Source organism: Bidens hawaiensis, unplaced genomic scaffold (genome assembly GCF_021521415.1).
Source record: "Bidens hawaiensis isolate Kalapana, Puna unplaced genomic scaffold, B.hawaiensis_p1.1 tig00027290_1, whole genome shotgun sequence".
In the NCBI taxonomy this organism is placed as follows: domain Eukaryota; kingdom Viridiplantae; phylum Streptophyta; class Magnoliopsida; order Asterales; family Asteraceae; genus Bidens; species Bidens hawaiensis.
In genome coordinates this window covers 265959-272843 of record NW_027494401.1, presented here as the reverse complement: position 1 = coordinate 272843, position 6885 = coordinate 265959, and positions in this window count along the sequence as shown.

The following is a 6885-nucleotide window of genomic DNA, read 5'->3' as shown; positions in this document are numbered from 1 at the left end:
GACGTCCCATTAAATCGAAATTCTTTTTCTGTGCCGTAAATCACTTATCCCGAAGCTTTAATACTTCATAGTCATTACTAAACATCATATAATTCGTCTATAATGTAATCCCCGAGTCGTTCGGGTTTCAATAAATATCGATCGTTTAATCGCATAATCAATACGGTGAATTATATATTCACGTACAATCAATACAATGAACCATGTATTCTCGTATAATTACCATGGTAACTCATGTACCCAACATTACATATGACGTAACTAACATCTACCGGTTAGGGTATACTTGGTTTCGTCGGAATCGTTACACCTAAGTCACACAAATTTTCGTATAGGGTACAAATCAGTTAACGATAAACACATATTCACACATCAAGCATAACTCACTCATCAATACCTTCATAATAATAGTCAATTAGCACAATGGGCACGCATCATCAATCAGACTTCATCAGAGTTGATCATTCCCAAGGCTTTTAGGAGAAAGTGGACTCTAGTACTATCTAGTGGCTTGGTGAATAGGTCAGCCAAGTTGTCAATAGTGTCAACTCTTTTCATTTCAATGAGCCTTTCTCACTACTGTCTCTTATAAAGTGATAGCTGATTTCAATGTACTTTGTCTTTGAATGTTGAACTGGATTCTTAACAATGAACAAAGCAGCAGTATTATCAATGAAAATAGGGGTGCTTAAGTAATTCAGGAAATAATCCAGCAGTTGATTCTGAATCCAAAGAACTTGTGCACAGCAGGCAGATGCAACAAGGTACTCAGCTTCAGCAGTTGAGATTGACACAGTAGTTTGCTTCTTGTATTGCCATGACACTAGCCTATCTCCCAGAAATTGACATCCTCCTGATGTTGACTTCCTACTCATGTTGCATACATCAGACATATCATAATGTACATTTAAGACAGTTATGCATAGTCTATCCTATCCTAATCATATCATCATAAAAGATTATCAACATAATCAAGACATCAGGTAAGCACAAGAATAGGTCATTTCAAACCAAAAGTACACACACTTATCCTGATATCATACACATTCACTGACTTCAAACCTAAGTATCATATCCACATAATCAAGACATCAGGTAAGCACACAAATAGGTTATTTCAAACCAAAATTTCACACACTTATACTGATATCATACACATTCACTGACTTCAAACCTAAGTGTCTCAGACACCTAAGTCACACAAATTTTCTTATAGGGTACAAATCAGTTAACGATTAACACATATTCACACATCAAGCATAACTCACTCATCAAGACCTTCATAATAATAGTCAGTTAGCACAATGGGCACGCATCATCAATCAGACTTCATCAGAGTTGATCATTCCCAAGGCTTTTAGGAGAAAGTGGACTCTACTACTATCTAGTGGCTTGGTGAATAGGTCAGCCAAGTTGTCACTAGTGTCAACTCTTTTCATTTCAATGAGGCCTTTCTCACTACAGTCTCTTATAAAGTGATAGCTGATTTCAATGTACTTTGTCTTTGAATGTTGAACTGGATTCTTAACAAGGAACAAAGCAGCAGTATTATCAATGAAAATAGGGGTGCTTAAGTAATTCAGGAAATAATCCAGCAGTTGATTCTGAATCCAAAGAACTTGTGCACAGCAGGCAGATGCACCAATGTACTCAGCTTCAGCAGTTGAGATTGACACAGCAGTTTGCTTCTTGTATTGCCATGACACTAGCCTATTTCCCAGAAATTGACATCCTTCTGAGGTTGACTTCCTACTCATGTTGCATACATCAGACATATCATAATGTACATTCAAGACAGTTATGCATAGTCTATCCTATCCTAATCATATCATCATAAAAGATTATCCACAAAATCAAGACATCAGGTAAGCACACGAATAGGTCATTTCAAACCAAAAGTACACACACTTATCCTGTTATCATACACATTCACTGACTTCAAACCTAAGTATCATATCCACATAATCAAGACATCAGGTAACCACACAAATAGGTTATCTCAAACCAAAATTTCACACACTTATACTGATATCATACACATTCACTGACATCAAACCTAAGTCTCTCAGACACCTAAGTAACACAAATTTTCGTATAGGGTACAAATCAGTTAACAATAAACACATATTCACACATCAAGATAACTTACTCATCAAGACCTTCATAATAATAGTCAGTTAGCACAATGGGCACGCATCATCAATCAGACTTCATCAGAGTTGATCATTTCCAAGGCTTTTAGGAGAAAGTGGACTCTAGTACTATCTAGTGGCATGGTGAATAGGTCAGCCAAGTTGTCACTAGTGTCAACTCTTTTCATTTCAATGAGACCTTTCTCACTACTGTCTCTTATAAAGTGATAGCTGATTTCAACGTACTTTGTCTTTGAATGTTGAACTGGATTCTTAACAATGAACAAAGCAGAAGTATTATCAATTAAAATAGGGGTGCTTAAGTAATTCAGGAAATAATCCAGCAGTTGATTCTGAATCCAAAGAACTTGTGCACAGCAGGCAGATGCAACAATGTACTAAGCTTCAGCAGTTGAGATTGACCCAGTAGTTTGCTTCTTTTATTGCCATGACACTAGCCTATCTCCCAGAAATTGACATCCTCCTGATATTGACTTCCTACTCATGTTGCATACATCAGACATATCATAATGTACATTCAAGACAGTTATGCATAGTCTATCCTATCCTAATCATATCATCTTAAAAGATTATCCACATAATCAAGACATCAGGTAAGCACACGAATAGGTCATTTCAAACCAAAAGTACACATACTTATCCTGATATCATACACATTCACTGACTTCAAACCTAAGTATCATATCCACATAATCAAGACATCAGGAAAACACACAAATAGGTTATTTCAAACCAAAATTTCACACACTTATACTGATATCATACACATTCACTAACTTCAAACCTAAGTGTCTCAGACACCTAAGTCACACAAATTTTCGTATAGGGTACAAATCAGTTAACAATAAACACATATTCACACATCAAGCATAACTCACTCATCAAGACCTTCATAATAATAGTCAGTTAGCACAATGGGCACGCATTATCAATCAGACTTCATCAGAGTTGATCATTCCCAAGGCTTTTAGGAGAAAATGGTCTCTAGTTCTATCAAGTGGCTTGGTGAATAGGTCAGCCAAGTTGTCACTAGTGTCAACTCTTTTCATTTCAATGAGACCTTTCTCACTGCAATCTCTTATAAAGTGATGTCTGATTTCAATGTACTTTGTCTTTAAATGTTGAACTGAATTCTTAACAATGAACAAAGCAGCAGTATTATCAATGAAAATAGGGGTGCTTAAGTAATTCAAGAAATAACCCATCAGTTGATTCTGAATCCAAAGAAATTGTGCACAGCAGGCAGATGCAACAATGTACTCAGCTTCAGCAGTTGAGATTGACACAATAGTTTGCTTCTTGTATTGCCATGACACTAGCCTATCTCCCAGAAATTGACATCCTCCTGATGTTGACTTCCTACTCATGTTGCATACATCAGACATATCATAATGTACATTCAAGACAGTTATGCATAGTCTATCCTATCCTAATCATATCATCATAAAAGATTATCACACAAATAGGTCATTTCAAACCAAAAGTACACACACTTATCCTGATATCATACACATTCACTGACTTCAAACCTAAGTATCATATCCACATAATCAAGACATCAGGTAAGCACACAAATAGGTTATTTCAAACCAAAATTTCACATACTTATACTGATATCATACACATTCACTGACTTCAAACCTAAGTGTCTCAGACACCTAAGTCACACAAATTTTTGTATAGGGTACAAATCAGTTAACAATAAACACATATTCACACATCAAGCATAACTCACTCATCAAGACCTTCATAATAATAGTCAGTTAGCACAATGGGCACGCATCATCAATCAGACTTCATTAGAGTTGATCATTCCCAAGGCTTTTAGGAGAAAGTGGACTCTAGTACTATCTAGTGGCATGGTGAATAGGTCAGTCAAGTTGTCACTAGTGTCAACTCTTTTCATTTCAATGAGACCTTTCTCACTACTGTCTCTTATAAAGTGATAGCTGATTTCAACGTACTTTGTCTTTGAATGTTGAACTGGATTCTTAACAGTGAACAAAGCAGAAGTATTATCAATTAAAATAGGGGTGCTTAAGTAATTCAGGAAATAATCCAGCAGTTGATTCTGAATCCAAAGAACTTGTGCACAGCAGGCAGATGCACCAATGTACTCAGCTTCAGCAGTTGGGATTGACACAGCAGTTTGCTTCTTGTATTGCCATGACACTAGCCTATCTCCCAGAAATTGACATCCTTCTGATTTTGACTTCCTACTCATGTTGCATACATCAGACATATCATAATGTACATTCAAGACAGTTATGCATAGTCTATCCTATCCTAATCATATCATCATAAAAGATTATCCACAAAATCAAGACATCAGGTAAGCACACGAATAGGTCATTTCAAACCAAAAGTACACACACTTATCCTGATATCATACACATTCACTGACTTCAAACCTAAGTATCATATCCACATAATCAAGACATCAGGTAAGCACACAAATAGGTTATCTCAAACCAAAATTTCACACACTTATACTGATATCATACACATTCACTGACTTCAAACCTAAGTCTCTCAGACACCTAAGTCACACAAATTTTCGTATAGGGTACAAATCAGTTAACAATAAACACATATTCACACATCAAGATAAATTACTCGTCAAGACCTTCATAATAATAGTCAGTTAGCACAATGGGCTCGCATCATCAATCAGACTTCATCAGAGTTGATCATTCCCAAGGCTTTTAGGAGAAAGTGGACTCTAGTACTATCTAGTGGCTTGGTGAATAGGTCAGCCAAGTTGTCACTAGTGTCAACTCTTTTCATTTCAATGAGACCTTTCTCACTACAGTCTCTTATAAAGTGATAGCTGATTTCAATGTACTTTGTCTTTGAATGTTGAACTGGATTCTTAACAAGGAACAAAGCAGCAGTATTATCAATGAAAATAGGGGTGCTTAAGTAATTCAGGAAATAATCCAGCAGTTGATTCTGAATCCAAAGAACTTGTGCACAGCAGGCAGATGCACCAATGTACTCAGCTTCAGCAGTTGAGATTGACATAGTAGTTTGCTTCTTGTATTGCCATGACACTAGCCTATCTCCCAGAAATTGACATCCTTCTGATGTTGACTTCCTACTCATGTTGCATACATCAGACATATCATAATGTACATTCAAGACAGTTATGCATAGTCTATCCTATCCTAATCATATCATCATAAAAGATTATCCACAAAATCAAGACATCAGGTAAGCACACGAATAGGTCATTTCAAACCAAAAGTACACACACTTATCCTGATATCATACACATTCACTGACTTCAAACCTAAGTATCATATCCACATAATCAAGACATCAGGTAAGCACACAAATAGGTTATCTCAAACCAAAATTTCACACACTTATACTGATATCATACACATTCACTGATTTTAAACCTAAGTCTCTCAGACACCTAAGTCACACAAATTTTCGTATAGGGTACAAATCAGTTAACAATAAACACATATTCACACATCAAGCATAACTCACTCATCAAGACTTTCATAATAATAGTCAGTTAGCACAATGGGCACGCATCATCAATCAGACTTCATTAGAGTTGATCATTCCCAAGGCTTTTAGGAGAAAGTGGACTCTAGTACTATCTAGTGGCTTGGTGAATAGGTCAGCCAAGTTGTCACTAGTGTCAACTCGTTTCATTTCAATGAGACCTTTCTCACTACTGTCTCTTATAATGTGATAGCTGATTTCAATGTACTTTGTCTTTGAATGTTGAACTGGATTCTTAACAATGAACAAAGCAGCAGTATTATCAATGAAAATAGGGGTGCTTAAGTAATTCAGGAAATAATCCAGCAGTTGATTCTGAATCCAAAGAACTTGTGCACAGCAGGCAGATGCACCAATGTACTCAGCTTCAACAGTTGAGATTGACACAGCAGTTTGCTTCTTGTATTGCCATGACACTAGCCTATCTCCCAGAAATTGACATCCTTCTGATGTTGACTTCCTACTCATGTTGCATACATCAGACATATCATAATGTACATTCAAGACAGTTATGCATAGTCTATCCTATCCTAATCATATCATCATAAAAGATTATCCACATAATCAAGACATCAGGTAAGCACACGAATAGGTCATTTCAAACCAAAAGTACACACACTTATCCTGATATCGTACAAATTCACTGACTTCAAACCTAAGTATCATATCCACATAATCAAGACATCAGGTAAGCACACAAATAGGTTATCTCAAACAAAAATTTCACACACTTATACTGATATCATACACATTCACTGACTTCAAACCTAAGTGTCTCAGACACCTAAGTCACACAAATTTTCGTATAGGGTACAAATCAGTTAACAATAAACACATATTCACACATCAAGCATAACTCACTCATCAAGACCTTCATTATAATAGTCAGTTAGCACAATGGGCACGCATCATCAATCAGACTTCATCAGAGTTGATCATTCCCAAGGCTTTTAGGAGAAAGTGGACTCTAGTACTATCTAGTTGCTTGTTGAATAGGTCAGCCAAGTTGTCAATAGTGTCAACTCTTTTCATTTCAATGAGACCTTTCTCACTACCGTCTCTTATAAAGTGATAGCTGATTTCAACGTATTTTGTCTTTGAATGTTGAACTGGATTCTTAACAATGAACAAAGCAGAAGTATTATCAATGAAAATAGGGGTGCTTAAGTAATTCAGGAAATAATCCAGCAGTTGATTCTGAATCCAAAGAACT